The sequence below is a fragment of the Leptinotarsa decemlineata genome, unplaced genomic scaffold (genome assembly GCF_025532065.1).
Source record: "Leptinotarsa decemlineata unplaced genomic scaffold, Ldec_3_MD MMD2_tig00002082_RagTag_RagTag, whole genome shotgun sequence".
Classification (NCBI taxonomy): Eukaryota; Metazoa; Arthropoda; class Insecta; order Coleoptera; family Chrysomelidae; genus Leptinotarsa; species Leptinotarsa decemlineata.
In genome coordinates, this window is record NW_027412573.1 from 4,752,398 (window position 1) to 4,766,342 (window position 13,945).

At 36.9% G+C, this 13,945-nt stretch overlaps 1 protein-coding gene across 1 annotated transcript in view; it reads right to left on the reverse strand.

Moving 5' to 3' along the window:
* Octbeta2R (Octopamine beta2 receptor) overlaps positions 1-13,945 on the reverse strand; it is a 301,658-nt gene that overhangs the window by 126,777 nt on the left and 160,936 nt on the right. The window lies entirely within an intron of this gene.

Genomic DNA, 13,945 nt, shown 5'->3' on the forward strand with positions numbered 1-13,945 from the left:
TCAAGAATTCAATCCAACATATTGATTCATGTTCTGATGAATCCAAAAACATATTTTTCCCAACCCACCCCGAACTCTCTATTCAATGCCCGGAAAGTTCATATTCGCGAAATAATTCCAGTATATCCGATACAATGTTCTTCACTTACAGACTCGGATGACATTCTCCTTTTTCCTCATCTACGTAGTCTTTTGTTTCGTGAAACAATGAAGGATCGAAAGGAATTCAGAGGGAAACTTGTTTTCCTGAACGACCCTTGTCCTTTCGAACGCTTGATGAAACCGTAGGTGAGCAGAACTTTTGGCTGAACAATCGATGGATTAGTGCAAGTGCGCTTTTCGATAAAATCCTGGATCAAATGAATACGAAATAAGGTACACGTGGAAAGCCAAAGATAAGTTCCATAGAAGCATGGTGAACCCTCGTGTAATTTGTGAGTATAAATTGATGGATGTAGTCATTAGGCATTATAACTATGTGGTAGGAGACATGATAAACGGAAAATAAAACTTTCTCTATTTTCCTACCACTGAAATAATCAACAATGTACACCCTGATATACAAATACCAGGAAAAATTTTACTTTATGTGATGATATTAGGAATTCAGAACACTTTTTATTTTTTATTGGACTCAATTACTTTTCGAGATATAGCCTGTATGACGTCATATTTTAGATTGAAATTCCATAATTTGTCACATGCTAACTCAACCTAACCTAACCCGACCTAACCTAACTCAGTCTAACCTTACTTTAGAATTTAAAAAAACTATGTTTTCTCAACATCTAACCTGACCTCCAGATTCTAAAAGGAACGTATTTTCGAATAGTGAAACTTAATGCATTTCATAAAAAGTGATTATGATTCGACATAACCGATAAGGTTATATCGATGTGTGCACCTGACAAATTATGAAATTATATTCTAATTTCAGGAAACTTGGCAATAAGTGATTGGAAAGGGATGGAAAAAGGTGCGATGATATGGAAAACATTGTGTTAATTAAAAAAATATGTGAATTGCAATCATTTATTGCTTGAAAAAAAGGGAAAATTTGACGTCATATAAACTTGACAGGCTATATCTCGAAAACTAATTGAGTCCGACAAAAAATAAAAGGTGTTCTAAATTCCTACTATCATGTAGTATCTCAGTAAAAATCGCGAAATCCGTGAGTATTCCATAAAGTATAATTTAGCCCCAATACCACCATAATTGGTAACAACAGACGGTCCTTAATGACTCCATTACGTATATTTTATTTACCTGTGACAATGTGGGTTTTCAACCCTTTCTTGCATAGTGCAAAATTTCCGTGTCTTTTATATTGGAAAACTTGTGGATGTATTCCAGGAAATGATTTGAAAAAGTCGAATCATTTTTACCTAGTCTGCATACCGTTTTGAGGAATTTTGGTCTCACTATCCCACATAAACACTATTACATGCCGCACACATGAGCTTATGAACTCCAGATTTCTCCAGATATTTTGTGGCCTGAATGCCACTTACACATTGATTTTTTTCAAAAAATCTTGCAATCGTCTCTGTTTTTTCACCAAAATATGTTAAAGGTACAAACTTTTTGATTTCTGATAGTTTGATCTGAGGGTATATTAATCTGTATGTGAATTTGAGCCTTTGTTTTCTGACCTACTTCTGAATTGTGTCTACTTTGAAACCATTATTCTATCCCTATCCTATCTGTATTTTTCTCAATTTCCCTATCTAAATTGTTATATGCCATACCTTGTACATGTTCATATTCTTCATATTGATACTTTTCTTCAAAAACTGTTCCAGAATAATACACTACTGACCCCGACAATTGTCTCCTCAACTGGCATTATGTAAACGAGGCTTCAATGTTGGAGACAGTTGTGTCTGCCAATAGGAAATAGTTACGAAAACAGTGAAGGAGAGCATTTTTATGGATTTTCGTACAAGCCGACTGTGGTATCCATGATCGGAGGCAAGTAGTACCTGCGGGGGTGTATCCTATACCATGCACCTGCGGTATCACCAGAAGATTCGTAGGTACAAAGCTGAATGAACATCAGAGAAACTGTACGTGGATTAGCCTATGGTAGAAGTACATTATATCTCGAAGTGTAGTGAAGTAGATTTAAGATGCAGAAAAAGTCGTCTTCGCAATTTATAATCACCCCCAGATGTTAGAACAGTAAAACCTTTAATCAGTACATGTTTCGAACCTATATAGGTTCATCTTCAGCTAAATCATTTGTAAATTCTACAATAAAAGAACAACAACAATAGTTAATACAAATTTGTGAAATCATGAAACAACAATAAAAATTAATTGGTGCTCCGGGAAAACTTCATTGATTCCAGTGGCGCATTTGCTTTTTCGGCTGCAGGAAAACTCGGAAAAACCTGCAGCATCACATCAACTGAAGATCTTGATCTGCCAATGTTCTCTCTCCCATAAAACAAAATGAAGGGTGTCTCCAGAGGCTCCAATAGATTCAATACATCGCCAGAACACTTCGAGACACGACTATCGTCAAACTTAAACCAGTCCGTTTCGTCTTTGACTAAAGCGTAATAATGACCAAATTCAACGCGAGAACCACAATGAACAATGACTGATGAATATTATAATAGTGGTCTGCTAGATTGAAATGTTCATCTATTTCGAACCTTCGAAAGAGTTTCTTGCTTTTGTCAGAAGTTGAGTCTTGTTTGAAGATAATGAGTGTTATTATTAAACTGACTGGTGCCTCAGATATACTTGTTCCCTTATAACAGTCAGTTTGTTTGACGCATGTTTGGCAATACAGTCAATCATTACCTTTTGAAAATTCTATTCTCAAATGATTCAACAATAACCTTTGTACGGACTGGTTATTGGTCATATTAGAAAACGCTAGATGAAGTTCCAGAAATTCACATGAGTTTCCGCTACCTCTTGAACATTTACTTCATAGAAAACAAGTGAGGATTTTTCCAGCAAATGATTTACAAATACAAGACAAGATGGACTGTAAGGTATCATTCAAGCCAGAGCGGTCAGGAGTATTGATTTTCCTATTGTTTTGCTCACGAAGAGAATTTATTTATTCATTTATTTGTAATACAATACTCTACAGGACATAGGCCAATTACAGAGCACGAAATAACAGATTATAATAAATACATCACAAACAAGTGACTGTGAAGTCTACAAACACTACAAACAATACAAACAAGTGACTATAAAAATTACACATTTTATATTTATTATAGGTGACAAAACAATTATTTTAGTAAATGGGATTTTATATTTGACAATTTGCAACTGAATATATCTAAATTATCGCTAACAGAATTTGTCACTTCACACATGGTACCGATCGGAGAATTCTTCAGAACATTTGTGCGAGATGTTTTTATATAGAAAGTACTCGGGTGTCTGGAACAGATTCTAGGAATGCAAATATTAAACTTTTCCAGTAATGTTGGGCAGTCAACTATGCGTTTGATAATTTTATAGGTTAGTGCAATACTATAATATTCATGTTTTTTTTTCGAGACTGCAAAAGTTATGCTTTTGTAGCAATTCAGAGTGGTTGTTCCTATTGAAGGATAAATGCCATCGGTTTTTAGGTTTAGCAGTTTTAATTCAACAAGAACCCCAAGAGTTCGAAAAAATCCTCTTGTTATCCTCATGAGTATCTAGTGGACTTCAAAGACTCCAGGAAATTGGTTGGAGGGAAAGATGATACATTCTTACGAAATTGCAGCTGCATGAACAGGTTTTTGAGTTTAATGAATAAGTAGGAAACATTCCCGTTCTCGTTCATCATTAAAACTTCGTTCTTGAAATTCTTCGTCATGAACAACACTTCTAAAATGCTATTCATGTAGCAAGTGTTTCCTAAATTAATCCAATCCAATTTTCTCCTCTAGATTTCCAGGACAACTCTCTACTGATTCGTAAGGAAGAACATGTTTCACATAATCTCCTTAAGAACCATTTCTCAAGCTGCGATTGATGCTTCCAAGTGAAGAAGAGTTTCGTAGAGGGATCGATTCGGCTCTTGCTTCATGAAGCTCTTCCACTGAAAGGTAACCAGAACTACGAGGACTGCAACTCATATTTGGGGAACAAGAATGACCTAAGTCCATTGACCGCACTGACAAAGAAGAAGGTGGATCAATCACTTGTGAATTAACCTTGTCCATGAACGAATAACAGAGACTCCCGGCCATAGACACCAAAAGTTTCAACCGCTACTGAATGCAACCGATAGTTGGTACCAAAATTTTTGTATGTTTTTCTTTTCAATTTCTCGCCAGACAATGCTGCAGTTCCAGCAGACTTCGAACTTCCGGCTAGATGGGAATCTGCGACCGTGACGATGCAAGTGCAGTCCCATACCACAGGTTTATCGTAATTTCCATGGTAAGAGAGACATACCATGTGATCTTTTACCATCATCCCAACTGGTAACTGAGGGTTACAGAATTGCAGGAACATCCGCTGACAACATAGCTCATTTCGATATATTCACTTGGTGATACCGAGATGTACGCCCTGCACTTCTACAACTCAAACCATGTATACCTTTATCATCAACTATACTACCACAAACACAAGTATGAGGTACACAAATAGATGAACCTACTGCTATTCTGAAAGATTCATCGTCTAACAGTGTTCAAAGAGATGCAACAGGTAAAGCATTCAGCCAAGCACCCGATTCCTTGATCATTGCTGCTTTCAGACGAGCCAAAGTTCACAGAAAGCGTTGCTGGGAACCATGAATCATTATTGAAATGATTGTTTGTAACATATTTCGTCGTGTTGCGGAGTGAATTATCAATGAATAATAAAAAAACTTACATGGAGAAAAACATTTTATAAATGAGAAAATTTTCACACGTTACCAATGAATAATTGGTCACAATGACGTGTTAATAGTAATGAAAATTTCATATTTCATAATATGAAGGAAGTTTATAACATCCTAGCTATAAATAACTAAAGTATGGAAGGGTCAGAGCCTCAGTACTCATTAATTGACAATCAGAAAACTCCACATGAAAACAAATTATAATGAAAGAGATGTAAACTGAATTGGATGAAAATCAAGAATCAACTGCCAATAATATATAAAAAAATAAGGTTGACATGACATGGAACAGTGACAATGGACCTGCGAACGTTCTGTTGTGTTCTATGATGTCTTGTCTCTTGTCACTGTTCCATGTCATCTCGACTTTATTTGTTCATATATTTTTACAGTTGGTTCTCCTTTCTCATCTATTCCAGTGGGGTTTTTTATATTGCTATTAGTTAGTGAGAATAAATGCTTGAAGACTCCCATACTTCAGTCATTTATAGCTAGGATGTTATAAACTTCCTTCAGATTACTAAAAATTGAATTTTTATTACTATTAACATGCCATTGTTACCATTTATTCATTAGTGATATGTGATAATTTTCTTCACTCCTTCATAAAATTTTCTCGGAATTTTGTAGAAATTTTTATACTTCATTGTATTAACTATTGTTATGTTGTTCTTCTCTTATTGTATAATTTTCAAATAATCAGCTGATGATGAACCTATATAGATTCTAAACGTGTACTCATTGATGGTTTCACCATTCTAACATATCTGAGGGTGATAATGAATGGTGGAAAACATTTTGAGATTTTCTGCATCGTATAACTGTAGATTAGGTCGAATAGACAAATCGGCAGTAGCGAAACAGCCGCATAGTGAAGGAGATAACACGATACTGTTTGAAGATGTGGAACTTCTTGAACCTGATCATGGGTAATATAGTCAGAGTGTACGGAAAGCCATTGAAATTCATAAACAAACGGAGAACTACAAGAGAACTACAACAATCCCGTACTCAAAGATGCTAAAATGGCGAAACGTTAAGATGCAATTCTAAACTACGACGGCCCCAGGTTATCAATGGGGGTACTCCTCTTTTTCAATTCAAAGATGTAATCATATCGAACACCCTATGGATATACAACTTCTATTATAATATCATCCACTACGCATCTGTTGCCGTGGAAATTACCAGAGTAACGAGAGTGTGTAGGTGTGTATCGAAACAGGGATCAAATATGACTTAGGGGATACACATAGGTTGATTGATTTCGTGAGCAATGCAGTGTGACTAGTGCTTATTGGGGGAAGTTTGTTTGTGTTGCGGTAGGGCCAATTTCGTCGCACTACGAATGCTGGCTGGTCATCGAATCGATTATTTTGTGTCTCCTTGACGGGAAGTCCAAATGCCGTTGTTATTTCTTATCATTTTCCATTTGTGGATCTGAAAAAACGATTTTACAAAGTTTTGCATGAGGTGCTGTAATAAATATATGTCAAATGAATTTCACTAGTTCGAACTTCCATTGTCTACTATATAAAATGATATGAAAACCCTGAAAAAACTAAAAGAGGAGAATTGAAAATGAATAGCTGAAAATAATAATTATATTAACCAAAATAAACCTGAAATGAAATAATAGTGAAATAAAATACAAGTTAAAATAGAACAATTGAATAAATGAAAATAAAGGAATGAAAAAAGAAAATGAAAATAAGAAGTGGATTGTTAGTATCTACAATCATCTTCGGGTGATGACTGGACTGATTCCTCCGAGAGATGACTATTTATAGGTCGTTCGAGTATTTTCACTTATCCCCGCTTTCCATTTTCCGCTTCACTGGTTCCGTGGGAGATGACCGTTTTGGCGGGAGTTGGCCATTTTTCACTTGATGATGGATTTCCATATGTTGCGTATTTCTACGCTGGCTTGGCTAAATACGTTGTTGGACAACATGTATGCGGCTTCCTTGAATTTTCTCCTAAACCAATGTTCCTCTCTGTGCAAGACCACTCGATATTGTGTTGATGAGTCCAAATATGGTCTGCTATTCCTGATTTGCTGCTTCTCTTCCTTACGAGGTTCCTGCTGTCTTCCAGCCAAAGTCTTTTCTACCATCGCTTTGGAGTAGCCATTCCGTTGAAGATAATTTTTGATGATGTCTAGTTCCTTCTCGAGACCTTCCTTCGTATAACAGAGCCCAAAAGCACGGTCTAATAGAGTCTTGATGAATCCTCTTTTAGTCGATTGATGGTGGTTAGATTCGTGATTCAGATACTGTTCCGTATGAGTGGGTTTTCGGTATACAGATGTTTCCCACTTAGTGTCGGTCCTCTTCACCAAAACGTCTAAGAATGGCAATTCGTTCTGGATTTCCTTCTCCATTGTGAAATTGATGGAAGGTCTCATGCTGTTGATGTGTTTCAGGAAGGTGTCTAGTTCAGTATTCCCATGGTTCCATATTATGAAGGTATCGTCAACATAACTCAACCAGACTCGAGGTTTCTTGTGGGCTTTTTCAATGGCCAGAGTTTCAAACCACTCCATATATATGTTGGCTATGACTGGTGAAAGTGGCGATCCCATTGGTAGTCCCTCATATTGTGTAAAGAATTCGTCCTTCAGTTGGAAATGACAGTTTCGTACACAGCATCCTAGTAATTCCATGATTACTTATATAGGTAGATTCGTTCTCTCTTTCAGGTTCCCGTCTTCGGATAGCTTTCTCTGTATGATTTGGAGTGCTTCTTCGACCGGAACTTTGGTGTAAAGGCTTTCCACGTCGAAACTAATTAGTTGATCAAGAATTGCATTTACCAGATACCCTGTGAGTGCGGAAAATCCTATATTGGTGAAACTAAGAGGCCATTGAATGTTCGCATTACCGAGTACAAGAAACACACATAGCGAGGGGAAACCAGCAGATCAGGAATAGCAGACCATGTTTGGACCCATCAACACAACATCGAGTGGTCCCAAGCTGAGATCTTGTACAGAGAGGTACATTGGTTTAGGAGAAAATTCAAAGAAGCCGCATACATGTTGTCCAACAACGTATTCAGCCAAGCCAGCGTAGAAATACGCAACATATGGAAACCCATCATCAAGCGAAAAATGGCCAACTCCCGCCAAAACGGTCATCTCCCACGGAATCAGTGAAGCGGAAAATGGAAAGCGGGGATAAGTGAAAGTACTCGAACGGCTTCTAAATAGTCATCTTTCGGAGAAATCAGTCCAGTCATCACCCGAAGACGATTGTAGATACTAACAATCGAAACGTCGTGAACTAACGTGACTTAAATTTCTCTACTTTTTATTTTTATTTATTTTTTTTCATTTCTTTATTTTTATTTATTCAATTGTTCTATTTTTACTTGTATTTTATTTCACTATTATTTCATTTCAGGTTTATTTTGGTTGATATAATTATTATTTTCAGCTATTCATTTTCAATTCTCCTTTTTAAGTTGTTTCAGGGATTTCATATCATTTTATATAGTAGACAGTGGAAGTCCGAACTCGTGAAATTTATCATGAAACATTGTCAATCACCTTCAAACATATGTCAAACAGTTTTCGAATAGCAATATATGCATAGCCTCAATTTGAAAGCAATCCACAATTATTATTCTATCTGTTTCAAGTGAAAAAACATATTTTGGAGGTAAGGTTTTCCAGTTAATTATAGTATCCTTTCAAAGAAGACACAAACACATACATTTCTTCGGGTACGTCATTCCAGACGTACAACTTATTTGATTGTTATACAGGGTGTTGAACATCCGGCGAAAATTCAATATTCCCTGGACTATTTTAGGGATATTTTGTCTTTTGATGATTTTTGATAGATATAAACCGATGACTTTAGGTGGCTCAATAGGAAATGATCCAGAGGATTGAAGTCTGGTGATCGAGCAGGTCATAAGTGAGGTCCACCTCGACCAATCCAGCAATCGTATATTACTGTTGAACACTCTTGAACCAATATATCAAAATGCGCTGGTGCACCATCGTGCATAAACCACATTGCAATTTTTGTAACCAATGGCTCGTCCTCAAGTAACTGAGGTAGCATTTGTTCCAAAAATTTGCGGTAGACCTCGCCGGTAATTCTTCCTGGCAGAAATATCGGTCCAATTAGAAAGTCACCTACAATTCCCACACAAACGATAAACAAGAACTTATGTTGTAAGCACCTCATGTGAATTTTTTTCAGCCCAAACATTGTTTTTGTGGAAATTTCTTGTGGCATTTCTTGAGAACCTGGCTTCATCGGTGAGAAGAATGAGCGTCAGTAGTTGAGGGATTTAAACCAATGTGCCCAAAAGCCATTGACAGAATGCAATACGTGGAAGAAAATCTGCAGGAAGAAGTGCCCTAACTCGTTGTATGTGATATGGGTACAACAAAAAAATCTCTAAGAATGTTCCAAATCGTCCCGTTACTTCGAGTAGAAGTACTGGATCTTCTTCTATCATGGCCAGCACATTCTCTTCTACTTCCACTTTTCTTAATGTCATTGGCTTTACGGGTTCTCAATTTCGCTTCAATGCTCTTGTTATAATTTTTTTCACTTGTTAGGTCTAGTATACGCCATACTTTCATTATGGCTAGATTAATAACTTTGAAATTACCAAAATTGTTATTGTCGAAACTTTTTTCACCCCGCATCTTCGAAACAATCAAACAACATCAGAAGACAAAATATCTTCAGAATAGTCCAAGGAAAAGTCCCTCAATTTTTTGCCGCATGTTCAATGAACACCCTGTATAATATAGTTTTCACAAAATGATGTGATCAAGGCCAGATACCAAACTGACCAAAGTTGATCTAGGAATGATCTCGCCTTTGCAGTTGAATAAATCTGTGTGAAAACAGTTCATCTCTTGATTGTCTGATAATTATTGTGATACTTCATAACCCTTTTCGACAACTATACAGAGGCAGTCAATATAGTTATGAATATTAAAAGTACTGGAAATGAAACTCATGAATTGAAACTTTGAAACTGTATATACAGTGTGTGTGATTTCAAACCGCAACACCTTCTTGTTTTGGAACTCATGAACCGATTTTGAAAAATGACAATTTCAAATATGATACACGACGATCTCTATCCAAATATGTTGGCAGATATGAATTATTCCCATTTTCAAGGCTTACTATGACCTGCAAAATGGGTCGAAATTTCGAGAAGGACTATTAAGAATTTTTTTATCAGGAAAGTACCTACCTCATTTGATTTGGACATACTTCGAACATCTAGATTCCAAGTTCCAGCCCAATATCTGATACAGGGTGTTAGTTATATGATGACAAATTTCCAAATCTATGATTTTTTGACTGACCCTGTTTGAAAGTCTATGAACTTTACAGAAAAGATGAAAAAACAATTCAATCTGTTTAAAAAAATCTGTTTAAAAATGAAACGATACTTCGCATACTCAGCTATGGAGTTACATAGATTGTACTCATTTTATGGAGTTGTGTCTAGTTCAATTAAAATTAACAAATCAAAAGTTGAAAACGTGTTTTTAATTATAGAAAAATTACCAACAACAGAAATGAATTGAATGATAGATGGAACAGTTTTTCCATATATTGGTATTCTCAATATATCCTTCTTCAGGCTCTATACATTTTTCATAACGTCGTCTCATATTCTCGCGGATCTTTCTCAATTTGCCTGGTGTTATTTCACCATATTTTCGCCTTATCCTCTCCTTCAAATAGTTCAAATTTCGTGGTCAATTTCTGTGAACATTTTCTTTCAAATATTCCCACAGAAAAAAATCTAATAGAGTCAGATCTGGTGATCTAGAGGGGCAACAATCAAAAGGGCTGTTCCTTCCATGTACTTCCATGAAATCCAACAATTTTTTATCAAAAAATTATAAACACCTCCACCATTTGGTGTATTTTCAAGAAACACTGGACCTATTATGTGATTTTGAATATTTCTGCTAAGACATTGATTTTTTAAATATTGTCTTTTCTGCATTTATCATCCAGTGTGGATTCTTCCTTGCCCAGTACCTGGAATTCTGAGTGAACACTGCACCGTTAGTGGTAAATGTCGACTCATTTCAAATATTCACCTTGGCAGAATTAACAAAATTCCAACCTTAGCTGGAGCATTGAGATTCGCTCAAGGAGTTGATATGAGATTAGGTGTTAGTAAAAATGAAAAAATAAGGGATTATATGAGGTCGACATATATTGCTTTATGTACCTTCCATCAGGGAGACCCACCCCAAGAAAGGTTTTGAATGATTCTCAGGAATTTAGAATATCACACAACATTCCAGAATATTCTGGTATGCCCTGCAATGACGTGGATACTTCTGATCATTCATTAGCAACTTTTGATGCTATTGAATAATCGATTTCAGTCACAGATTAGAAATATTCAGAATTGATGCATACATTCATGTCATTGATAATAATATCTTCAATGTTTTACAACTATGTCGTTCAATTGCCTTTCTGAGTAATCATTATTTTCCACGAATTGTGGATGGAATTCATCAATTCGAATTCATTTCCATTTTCCAAACTAGAAGAAAAACTCCTGCACCTCAACATAATGCGCCATAAATTTATAAATATGACAAAACTTCTCCGAATCCAAGAAAACCGGAATTTCACAGGATCAAAATGTTACAGTTTACCTTCTCCCTCCGAAGAAATAATTAGGAAATCAGCAGGTTAATAATCGTAATCCACCATATTTCCAGTTCCTGCTCCGTTGAATACGGCTCTGATTACAAACTGTTATTCGACATTTCATATGATTTAGAAGTTTAATCTTCGAGCTGATATTCCGGCAGTGGCTTTGCGGCTACTTGGATTAACCATGGTTAATGGTTTCACGAGTATAAACTATGTGGTGAAGTTATATTTGTGAAGGGTGCCTCCTGATTCATCGACAGAACACTTTTCAGTAGATTATCATCATCATGAAAGGGATATATTTTCAGGGAAAGAAGCTTTTTGGAACTCTACTTATTCATCTTCATTAAAAAAGGAGAAACCTTTCGAAGGGAGGAGAAAAAAGTAACAGAGTTCCAAGTTAACTTTTTACAAAAATGTGTGGTCTGTTGCACTATGCATTAAATTGATTTGTGCAATTGGCAACGTGCACAAGTCTATATGCAGTCCATCTAGCCTCTCTCTCTCCAGAAAAATGTGGAGAGGAAGTAGATCTGGAAGGATCTCCATAGCTGCTGACGTTGTGGTACTGATGGCACTGCTACTTATGGTCAGACAAGCCTGTCTCCGGGATGTTTTCGTCCACCAGGCAATTGCACCATAAGTGATCATCATTGGTCTGACAATCATCACATAAATCCGATGGATTTGGTTGGGGCCTAAACCCCAAGTTTTACCACAAATTCTTCGACATGTCCATAGGGACACTCTGGCTTTGTGTAAAACTTTTTCCAAGTGAGCTTTCCAGGTGAAATGAAATGACCTCACCTCCCAGGCTAATATACAGATGACACCACTGGTATTGAATCTATATGGTTATTAGTTGATTCTATTTTTCAATCTTCACAGCTTTCGGATCATTAGTTTGTGGGATAGAACATTTTGAATGAACCAACTATTGATAGTTTGTAGAAAATGAATATAAAGAATTTTTGTGTGTTGATTTTTGTGTGTGTGTTGATTTTTGACGAAAAAATACTGCCGAAGCCAAGGCTTGGCTTGATAAATATCATTCGGACTTCGTACCAGGTAAATCAACCGTTGACAGAAGTTAGAATTAGGTAAAATGTTAGTGACGAAAACATCGAAAAAGTCCACAAAATAATTCTGGATGACCGCATAGTGGAGTTGATCGAGATAGCTGAGCCTCTAAAGATATTAAAAGAACGTTTTGGACATATCGTGCATGAATATTTGGATAAAAGAAAGATCCTTCCATAATATGTGCTGCGCGAGTTCACAATTGACCAAAAACAACGAGTTGATGATTCTACCCAAAAAAACCGAATTCATGCCTCGATATGTCATAATGGATGAATAAGGGCATTTCACACCTGAATGATTGGCGTGTGAGAGGACTGAACGTTTTGAACCGCCTCCAAAGCATGCAAAGACGCAACAGTCGTCTGGCAAGGTTGTGATATCAGTAATCTGGGATCCAAATGGTGTAATATTGATCGACTAGTTCAAAAAGGAGAAACCATCAACAGCGACTACTACATCGCGTTAATGGAGCATTTGAATGACGAGATCGCGACAGAATAGCCCCATTTGAAAAAAAAAGAAGTGCTGTATCGTCATGACAATGCACCTTGTCACAAATCAATGAAAACGGTGGCAAGATTGAATGAATTGTGCTTTGAATTGTATCCGCCTCCACCGTATTCTACAGAACTGGCCACCAGCGACTTTTTTCTGTTCTTAAATCACAAGTTGATTGATTTACCGCCGATGAAGAGGTAATCATCGGAACTGAAGTCTATTCTGAGGCAAAGACAAATTGTACTACAAAAATGGTATCTAAAAATTGTGTGACCTCTATAAATTTCATATCATCTTCAAAGGCAGCTATATCAAATGACAAAGACAAATTTCTTTCATATTAGCCCACAACTTTTCAGCTGAACTGTAAATCATTATTATAAGGATGTGGAATATCTGTATCTGCAGAGTAGGGAGGGTGAGTGTAAGATCACAGCACTTATGCTACATGTGACCCATTATACATCCTCTCGGGGAGTTGTCCTCCTAGGGCAGCATCCATCCTGTTCTTTTCAAGACACTAAAAGACATCTCCTTTCATATCGGCAGGCATAGGCCAAGACTCGCCGAACAAAACGTCTCTTTGGCAACCTTGAAGTGTCTCACGGCGGCCTCCGCGAAGATTTTGGAAGGTGCACCAACATTACTGACGTTGCGCAGCTTCTTCAACCTTCTCGGGATTCCCTTCGTGGTGGTGCTAAGTCAGGGCGTTTTCCTGCAGGGGCAGCCGTTTCCTCGCCTTTATTCGAAGCGGAGCTCTTGGCACCCGCCGCAGGAAGTGCCCTTCCTGTTGGAGGTGGGGTGGCTTCGACGCTGCAAATGCGCTTACGCCACG